Here is a 10926-nt window from a genome sequence, read left to right on the forward strand (position 1 = left end):
GCCCCTGGACCCAGCCTGGGCTCTAATGCCCGGAGACGCAGGGGAAGCCTCCCCGGGCCCTCCGGACCCCGTCCCAGGCACCCTGCCACGCAGCAGGACCAAGGACAGAGCCCGGGATGGGGAGGCCGCCCTCCCCGGGCCCTCGGGGGCCCCGGCCGAAGCTCCTGAACTCAGTCCGGCAAGGGGAGGCTTCCCGGGCACAACGGAGCCCCGTCCCGGGGCTTTGGCAGTGTGGCATGTCGGTGGACGGCGCCCAGGGCCGTAGCACACAACCCGGGGCCCGGCCGGGCCCCTGGACCCAGCCGGGGCTCCCGGGCCCGGAGGCGCAGGGGAAGCCTCCCCGGGCCCTCCGGACCCCGTCCCGGGCACCCTGCCACGCAGCAGGACCAAGGACAGAGCCCGGGATGGGGAGGCCGCCGTCCCCGGGCCCTCGGGGGCCCCCGCCGAAGCTCCTGAACTCAGCCCGGCAAGGGGAGGCTTCCCGGGCACAACGGAGCCCCATCCCGGGGCTTTGGCAGTGTGGCATGTCGGTGGATGGTGCCCAGGGCCGTAGCACACGACCCGGGGCCCGGCCGGGCCCCTGGGCTCCCAAGCCCGGAGGCGCAGGGGAAGCCTTCCCGGGCCCTCCGGACCCCGTCCCGGGCACCCTGCCACGCAGCAGGACCAAGGACAGAGCCCGGGATGGGGAGGCCGCCCTCCCCGGGCCCTCAGGGGCCCCGGCCGGAGCTGCTGAACTCAGCCGAGCAAGGGGAGGCTCCCCGGGCTCGAAGGAAACCACGTCCTGGTCCTTTGTCAGTGCGGCAGGCCGGGGGACCGGGCCCAGGGCCGGGGCACCCGACCCGGGGCCCGGCCGGGCCCCCCGGACCCCATCCAGGGCTTCCTGCCACGCGGCAGACCCAGGGACGGATCCGGGGCTGGGCCGGCATCCTGGCATGTCCAGCTGCCGGCTGAGGACCGCTAGGCCGAGGGGGGTCCCAGGAATACCTTGTCCCTACCAATCCGGAGGAAAATTACCCCCATTTCTTGTAATCCGTGCACACGAGGTGACAGAGGGGACCCAGGGCGCAAAAGTGCCCGACCTCCTGGAGCCCTCGCTGGGACCTGGGAGGCGAATGGCACCCCATCGGGACTTCCAGGGAAGTCCGGCCATCTGGTCACACCATAGGAAAGCATTGCGGGCGACCAGATGGCCGAGGCGAGAGGGGCGACCAGATGGCCAGGAACGAAATGTCGCCAATCTGTCTGCCCCAGGCCTGTAGGGCTCAGGAGCTGCGGGGGCCCCTGGGCTCCGGGACTGCAGGGCTCGGGGACTGCAGGGCTCCACGGCTGCAGGGATCCACGGCTGCGGGGCTCCGGGGCTCCAGGGCTCCAGGGCTCGGGGGCTGCAGGGCTCCAGGGCAGCAGGGCTCCGAGGCTCCGGGGCTCCGGGGTTGCAGGGCCCGGGACCCATGGAGCCCGTCCCGGGCTCTTCCCCACGCCGCGGGTCGGAGGAGGGAGCCCCCGACGCCTGGGAGGTGTTGCCTGGGGCACATCCCATTTGTTCCCTGGAAGGTGATCGCCAGCACAGGCAGGGTGCCTGGGCATACCCTTGCCCCTAGTAATCCGGAGGAAAATTACCCCCCTTTCTTGTAATCTGTGCACTCGAGGTGACAGAGGGGACCCAGGGCGCAAACGTGCCCGACCTCCTGGAGCCCTCGCTGGGATCCGGGAGGCGAATGGCACCTCATCGGGACTTCCAGGGAAGTCCGGCCATCTAGTCGCCCTCATAGGAAAGCATTGCGGGCGACCAGATGGCCGAGGCAAGAGGGGCGACCAGATGGCCGGGACCGAAATGACGCCCAATCTGCCTGCCCCGGGCCTGTAGGGCTCGGGGCTCGGGGCTCGGGGGCTGCAGGGCTCGGGGGCTGAAAGGGCTCGACGGCTGCAGGGCTCCGGGGCTCCGGGGCTCCGGGGCTCCGGGGCTCCGGGGTTGCAGGGCCCGGGACCCAAGGAGCCCGTCCCGGGTACTTTGCCACTCTGCGGGCCGGAGGAGGGAGCCCCGGATGCCTGGGAGGTGTTGCCCGGGCATCGCCCATCTGGTCCGCAGCAGGGAACCACCAGCCCCGGGAGGGTGTTTGGGCATACCCTTGCACCTACTAATCCGGAGGAAAATTACCCCCCTTTCTCGTAATCCGTGCACTCGAGGTGACAGAGGGGACCCAGGGCGCAAACGTGCCCGACCTCCTGGAGCCCTGGCTGGGATCCGGGAGGCGAATGGCACCTCATCGGGACTTCCAGGGAAGCCCGGCCATCGGGTCGTCGATTTGTCGAGCCCTGGGAGAGAACTGGGGCTTGGCAGGGCCAGGTTGCCAGCAGGTCCCAGTCTGCCAGGTCACCAGGTCTGGGGATATGCTGCCCATGCGCTGCCGGGGGCTGGGCATGGCCTCCGATGGGCCCTCAGGTGCATCAGTCTGGCACAGGGAGGCTCTGAACCTGCTTGGCTGGGGCCAGGGCTCTACAAATCCACTCGCCCGCTCGACCGGCGCCTAAACGGCATCCTGCTCTTGGCGGGCTTGGGGCTTAGCTTCCAGACCCTACCCAGGCCAGGGAGAGCCTCTGCAGGCCCCGATGGACCCCAGCGCCCAGAACCTCGGCTGGCTCTGCCCGGGACGCATGGAGCCCGTCCTGGGCACTTTGACATGCCGTTGGCCTGGAGGAAGGAAGCCCCGGGTGGTGTTACCCAGGCATAGCCCATCTGGTCCCCCTGGCAGAGAACCACCAGCCTTGGAGGGGTGTCCGGGCATACCCTGCCCCTAGTAATCCGGAGGAAAATTACCATCCTTTCTTGTAATCTGTGCACTCGAGGTGACAGAGGGGACCCAGGGCGCAAACGTGCCCGACCTCCTGGAGCCCTCGCTGGGATCCGGGAGGCGAATGGCACCTCATCGGGACTTCCAGGGAAGTCCGGCCATCTGGTCGCTCCATGGGAAAGCATTGCGGGTGACCAGATGGCCGAGGCGAGAGGCGCGACCAGATGGCCGGGACTGAAATGACGCCAATCTGCCGGCCCCGAGCCTCTGCGGGAGGGCTCCAGCCTGCCCTTGCAGGGCTTGGGGGCTCCGGGGCTCTGGGACTGCAGGACTCCGGGGCTGCAGGGCTGCAGGGCTGCAGGGCTCCGGGGCTCCGGGGCTCCGGGGCTCCAGGGCTCAGGGGCTCAGGGACTGCAGGGCTTGGGCTGCAGGGGTCCGGGGCTGCAGGGCTCCCAAGCTCCAACCAGGCCGGGGAGATCAGGGAGTCTGCCCAGGCACAAGGGACCCCTGTCCAGGGCACACGGACCCCCAGGACGCACATTTTTTTTTTTCCAAAATTTTGCGGAGTGGCACTCCGCCCAGCCCTACTCTAAACCAGTGTAAAAATCTTAGTAAATCTGGGTCAGACCTTTGAAAGGTAATTCCTAACATAGTTTGCAAATGTTTTTTCAGTGTTACTATCTAGCTGGAAGGTTACATAATACTTTGTTTCTGATGATGAAACCTCACTTTTTTAGTTGTAGCCTAGAGACAGATTCAGTGGTCTCACCTGGCTTTTGTTTTCAGAAAAAATCATAAATAAAACACTGAAGTATATACATACATAGAAGGGACATTCAGCCTTCTCCATTAAGATTATTTATTCCTTTGGATTGGAAATTGTTAGTCATTCCGTGTTCGATGACTGGAGAGACCAGAAAAACAGGCGTATGTTGTTGGCGTAAATCCCCACAGCTCCTGTACTTCCTGCTGCTGGCTTCAGACCTGTTGCCTCCTCTACATTTTGTAGAGAGGCTATTCACTGAACCAAAACCCTCCCGCCAGCTCAACGGACCCCAACCAAGCAGCCCTCAACCTCGCACGGGGAATCACCAACTGCGCCAACGACCTCGCACCCCTGAAAACCCATCCCAGCAGACCCGGAAGCAAGAAAGCCCCGTGGTTCAACAACGACCTCAAGAACTCCAAGAAGAACTGCTGCACCCTCGAGAAAGCCTGGCGAAAGAACCCAACGGCAGAAAACATGACCGCCCTCAAGCACGCCACCCGCAAACACCACCAGCTGATCCACACCACCAAGAAGTCAGCATTCAAGGAACGACTAGACAACAACGCACACAACAGCAAGGAGCTCTTCAGTATCGTCAAAGAGCTCTCCAACCCCAGCGCCGGAAACAACGACATCACTCCCTCACAAGACCTCTGCGACTCGCTTGCCTCGTTCTCCCACAGCAAGATTGCAGACATACACAACATCTTCGGGGAACAGCCCACGCACCCAACGACAGAACCAACGCCCCCCACCACCACCCTCCATGCCTGGACCCTATTCAACACCGAAGACACCATACGCACGATGAACACCATCCACTCCGGATCACCAACCGACCCATGCCCCCAGCACATCTTCAACAAGGCCGACTCCGCACCCCATCTCCGGGACATCATCAACTGCTCCTTCAACACCGCCACCTTCCCGGAGAGCTGGAAACATGCCGAACTCAGCGCCCTCCTGAAGAAACCATCAGCAGACCCCACCGACCTCAAGAACTACTGCCCCATCTCGCTCCTCCCGTTTCCTGCCAAAGTCATCGAGAAGACCGTCAACAGACAGCTTGCCGCCTTCCTCGAGACAAACGGATCCCTCGACCACTCGCAGTCCGGCTTCCGAGCCAACCACAGCACCGAGACCACCCTCATCGCAGCCACTGACGACATCCGAACCCTGCTCGACAATGGGGAAACAGCGGCCCTCATCCTCCTGGACCTCTCCGCAGCGTTCGACACTGTCTGCCACCGCACCCTAGTGCAGCGCCTCAGCAACGTCGGAATCAAGGAGAAGGCACTGGAATGGACCATCTCGTTTCTCGCCAGAAGAACCCAGAGAGTCCGCCTCCCCCCGTTCAGATCCGAGGCCACCGAAGTCATCTGCGGCGTACCACAAGGATCATCACTCAGCCCCACCCTCTTCAACGTGTACATGAGCCCCCTCGCAGCCATCACATGCAAACACAGCCTCAACATCATCTCCTACGCCGACGACACCCAGCTGATCCTCTCACCCCGCCACCGCCAGAACCAACCTACACGAAGGGATGAACGAAGTAGCCGAGTGGATGAAGAACAGCCGCTTGAAACTGAACTCAGACAAGACGGAAGTCCTCATCCTGGGATCATCACCGTCCACCTGGGACGACTCATGGTGGCCCCCGGCCCTAGGCAGCGCACCCAAACCAACGGACCACGCTCGCAACCTGGGCTTCATCCTGGACTCCTCCCTATCAATGACCAGACAAGTCAACGCCGTATCGGCATCGTGTTTCAACACCCTACGCATGCTACGAAAGATCTTCCGATGGATCCCCACCGAAACCAGGAAGACGGTCACCCAGGCACTGGTCACCAGCCGACTGGATTACGGAAACACTCTCTACACCGGAACCACAGCCAAACTACAGAAAAGACTCCAATGCATCCAGAACTCCTTCGCACGACTCATCCTGGACATCCCCAGTCACAGCCACATCTCCGGCCACCTAAGAGACCTGCACTGGCTCCCCATCAGCAAAAGAATCACGTTCCGACTCCTCACCCACGCACACAAAGCCCTCCACGACCTAGGCCCCAGGTACCTCAACAACCGCCTGACCTTCTACACTCCCACCCGCCAACTACGATCGACCAGCCACGCCCTTGCCGCCGTTCCACGCATTCGAAAAGCCACCATGGGAGGTAGATCCTTCTCCTACCTGGCAGCCAAGACCTGGAACACCCTCCCCTTCCACCTCCGTCTCACCCAAGACCACCTCACCTTCAGGAGGAAACTCAAGACCTGGCTGTTCGAGCAGTAGCGGACCCCCCCCCCCCAAGCACCTTGAGACCCTCCGGGTGAGTAGTGCGCTATACAAATTTCTGATTGATTGATTGATTGATTGATCTACTTTAGCGCTCATCTCTTCCCACTAGATATCTATCATTCCGGGCTATTCTGGGGTCATCCAAATTTATTCTATGGTTTTTAACAATTATCGTTTTGTTTTCATTGTTAAGGTTTTAGGATAATTACATCCCCTATAATTTATGTTGTTTGGATCTTGAGGGAGGGGGAGGTAGGGTTGGAGGGACAGGGGTTAGAGAGGAGGGGGGAGATTTAAAAATCTTGACATCGATCTTTGTTTCATGTACAGATTTATTTATGTTCTTTTTTGTTATAATGACGTTAAATAAAGATAAAAAAGGATAGTTGAGGGATAGAAGAGTTAAGGATTTGGATATTGTTTTTTATTTTTTTGAGGTCATAGCAGTAGAGTAGGCTTTTGGATGAGTAAAAAGGGTTTTTGGAGGGGAAGAGTCAGAGGGAAGAGATTAGAAAGGTTTGTTTTGGGGATCGGTATAGTAAAAGAGGTGTCAGATGATGCAAGAAGGGGTAGAGTAGGGGAGAGTCTAGGAAGGGGGGTATTTTGGGGATCATAGTAGTGATATGGTATAAATGAGAGAGTGGATGCAGAGGAGATATTGATAGATATATAGGGGGAGAAATAGGCTTGTGCATTGGAAAGAGTAGTAATGTATTAACTTTGGCTCAATATTAACACTATTTTGCCTTCTATAGAAGTAGAAATGACCCTAAAGCAGAACATTTTAAATTTGATGATGTGCTGATGGCCTTTTCAACGAATACTATTTGCATACCATCATAAACATGATTGCATTTCTGTGGTACACTCGGTATTTGGGCATTGAGTCATTTTTTAGGCTAATGTTAACTCTCTCATCGATCTCATGTACAAAAAAACCTTCCATCAATAAACAAGCATAGACAAAGCGAATAGGTCTCACCTTTGGGATTTATTGCCATTTCCACTGCTTCAGTGAAGTGTATGGCAATGCAGTGCTGAGTGGCAAAAATACAATAAAAACCATAGTCAAATATGCTCAAAATCTGATGCATCAAAATGTAACTTGTGAGAACGTGTCCGTAATTCACCAACAAGCCTATGACATGTTACATAATAATGATTTAACTGTTAACAGTTAAGATTGTCGTCATCCTTCAAAAGAGTTCTGATTGTGTTTGCTACTTACAACAAAACCAGCCATGTACGAGCGACTCCTCAATTAGCCATCCTGATGGTTTGAAAAGAGGTCTTTAACGGCAGCTGATTCAGGAATGCAGATAAGGGGATTCAGGCAGGCATGTTTTAACTGCATCACAGAGCAGCACAGGCCCTAGTCTGGGGGTCACACTCTGACTCATCTGGGAGAGGGACGGGTTAAACAGCAGTGGGGGCTAGACAATGGAAATGCAGATCATGGTAGACAATTGGTGGAGGGAGATTGTGGTGATTCAGTCAGTGCTGTATCTGGAGAGGGGGTGCCTATATACTATACACACACTTACAGGCCAGGGTGCTAGCCTTTTTAATGAGAAAGGGTTCTGTTAGACCTGGTATCATTCGCGTGAGTCTCCCTTCCATTTTTTTTCTGATTGCCTCCTCTGTTTTTAATATGGTTTGCTGGTGTTAGATGCTTTGGGCACTGTGCCAATGCTATTCAGTGCCACAGTGCAAGTGCTCCCTATTGTAAATTGATGTACTGATTAGTGAATCCATTATTGGATTATTTGATTTACTTGTCAGGCCTTAGTATAGTGCACCATGTGTGCTCAGGGCCTGTAAATCAAATGCTGCTGGTGGGCTTGCAGCACTGGTTGTGCCACCCACAGAAGCAGCCTGTAAAGTGTGTCTCAGGCTTGCAATTGCAGAGCCTATGTGGAGTCTAGTATTGCCAAGTCGACTTGATAAGTGCAACCAATTACCAGTCCCTAAACCTTCCCTTTTCTACATATCAGACACCCCTAAGGTAGGCCCAAGGGCAGGGTGCATTGTATGTAAGAGGTAGGACATGTCCTGATGTGTGTGGCATGTCCTGATAGTGACTTACAGCCATTCTCGTTTTTCACTATTGCAAGGCTACCTGCCCCCATAGGGCAGAACGGGCAGTTTGATTCTAACATCTTATAGTCCTAACTGACCCAGGGAACATGGTAGAAATTTGGGTTTAGTATGCCTGAGCTCAGAATGATAGAATACATCTTTTAGTGAAGTATTAACATTCTGTGTTTGAAAATACCCCTTTTAGAAAGTAGGTATTTTCTTACCTAACCATCCAGACTGCCCCTGCTAGCTTGGGTATTGCATGTCTAGTTTGTAAGTGAGAGGGGCTGGGGAGGCTGCAGGATACAGGTTGAGTCAGCACACGGCTGAATAGACCTATCTGCATGTGGAGTGGTGGGTGCAATAGCACCTGGGTCTGCATAGGGCTGTGCCTGCCTTCCACAATGCTGGCTCCACCTCCTGTTGTGTGTCTGAGGACCCTGGCCCACACTGACAAAGGACGAAGGTGCACACTGGCAGAAAGCACCCAGAACTGGTTTGAACTAGGTACAGGACCGTCTGCTTTCAGAGGACAAAGGATTTTGCAGTATAAATATTGGGGCCCAGATAGCAGGACTTTAGATCACTTCTGGGAAAAGAAGACAAACTGTTGCCAAGGAGAAGAACCAAGGAAGCTGCAGGAGTTTGGACTGCCCCTCTGCCAGTGTGCTGTTTGCTGGGTTGCCCTGTAGTGGTTTCTTGATTGCCAAGGAAAGGAGTAGGAACTTTTAAAGAACTTTCGTCATCTTGCCTGAATATTAGTCCAAGGGCTTGATCTGAGCTTGCCTCCTTACCAAAGGATCAGGGATACCAGACTTCACCCCTTCTGTTTGCCTGCATCTGGAACTTGCTGTTATAGCTGCTACAGAAGGAATTCTGCAACACCAACACCGGCGAGCGACACCATCATCTGCATTGAAGTGGTGAGCACTGCTCCGACTTGCAACGTGGACCCGACACCGGCCGCAGTGCCACATCGACGCTAGCGAATGCTATCGTAAGCTTGCCATAGTCATGAGCGCTGCTCTGACTTGTGACGTAGAGCCGGCGCCTGCTGCTCTTCCGCATCAACTCCGAAGCTGACATCATCACAGAGCCGATCGTCGACGTGGGTGGTCAAGAATCCATCAACATTGTGACATCATACGGAACTGTGGTTTCAGTGCCATCGTGACATCACCTCCTCTCGAGTCAGTAACCAACGCCTCCCCATCCTGCACAAGCATCCAGGACACTGACGCATCTTATAACCCGAAGCAAGGAACAAACGCCGCAACATGACAACGATGTTGCACCTCCCCGACGCCTTGAGCTACCTTTGTTTTCGCTTTTCCAAGGTACTGTTCTTTGTGGGTCTGTTTTGACTCCGGGCTCTACGCCGCGCACCTCGCGGTTGGCTCCGTACTTTGGGATTTCTTTGACCTCGACGTCGTGATAACTCCCGTTGGGGTTATCTGTTTCTAAGGACTGCTTTTAAGTGAGTAACCTATTTTCAAGCTATTTCTACTATCTTGAAGAATTATTATTCATTACAGTATTGTGGATTTTTGTTGGGTATGGTCTTATGACAAGTCTATATAAAGACTACTTATTTTTATAAAATTGGTGTGGTGTCCATCTGTAGGGATTTTACTGTATTACTGTATGTGGTTACAAATGCTTAATACACTGCCACTGAGATAAGCCTGTCTTTTGGTGCCAAGCTACCAAGAGGGTGAGCAGGGGTTATCCAGGAGTGTAATCCCCTTTCCCTGACTTAGAAGCAAGGGTCCCTATTTGGTCAAATTTACCTACCTCTGCCAACTAGAGACCCCCAGTTCTAACAGGCACCATCCACATGAACAGCTAATATATGTTATAAGAGACATGTGAGTCAAAAGTCGGTAGGGCTTTTATGTGTTTGCTAAGAAAATAGATGCTTTTACCAAGGGCTGACACAGTAGTATGAATGGAGTCACTAAGGCGGATATGCTTTTCATGAGAGGCTGGAGGGATTTTTGAATCAGGTGACTTTAATCAACCTCGGAGTATTAAAGCATGAGTTGCCATGTTAGAGTTGTTACCATAGTCTGAAGCTCACACCAGAGTTTGACAAGCATTTGCTATTCCAACTAGCCTGGCCCTTATCACACAGCAAATTCACCTGCCACTGCTTGTTTATTTTCATTTGCCATGAAGCATAACAAAAACTATTTCAAGATGGCTGCCAGTGGATCCACATATGTGTTGTCATCATTAGTGTATCATGCCAAAAATTGGGATAGCCAATCGCTTTGAGGCAAAGACCAGAATTTTTGGCTTTGCTAATGCTTTTTTTTCTCCTGGTTCGTCATAGACTCTCTTTTAAATTGTATTTCAGTAGCTGCTTATATTTCTGGGGCTTAGCAAATAAATGGCATGTGTAAAATATGATAATGAATTTACTGATAATTTTGTGTTAGAGAAATTATAGGTAGTGTTCCAGAGAACTGTAATGATGATTAATTTTCGATAAATTCCCAAATATATTTCTTATCCAAGTCAAAAAACATTTGTAGTTAAAAATACATTTTCAACAGCACCAGTGATTCACATGCTTCAACAATGTTTTACTTTGACCTCTCCCCAGTATGCGTAGGAACAACTACAGAGCTGTTTGTATGTATGCCAAACTTGAGGCACAATTGAATATCATGGTGCTGAAACAAAAGCTGACCAATTTAATGCACTTTCCAAAGAAGATCTTTATGAAATCAACAAAATAAGAGCTTTAGTTGTACAGTTTATCTTACATTTCTTAAAAGCTAATGTTTAAAAGGTGCCATTTAAACCCTGACGGCCAATGAAAAAGAAAAGTGTTGTCAGACATCATTGATATCCCATCACTGAATTCCTAGAAGTCCTGGGCATTTGGGGGCATATTATCAAGAAACATGTATTGGGAGGTTTACCTCTGTATTAGAGGAACCTGTTGTACCTGTAAAGAAGAAAAGACAGTAAAA

Source organism: Lissotriton vulgaris, chromosome 4_2, assembly GCF_964263255.1.
Source record: "Lissotriton vulgaris chromosome 4_2, aLisVul1.2, whole genome shotgun sequence".
NCBI classification, from domain to species: Eukaryota; Metazoa; Chordata; class Amphibia; order Caudata; family Salamandridae; genus Lissotriton; species Lissotriton vulgaris.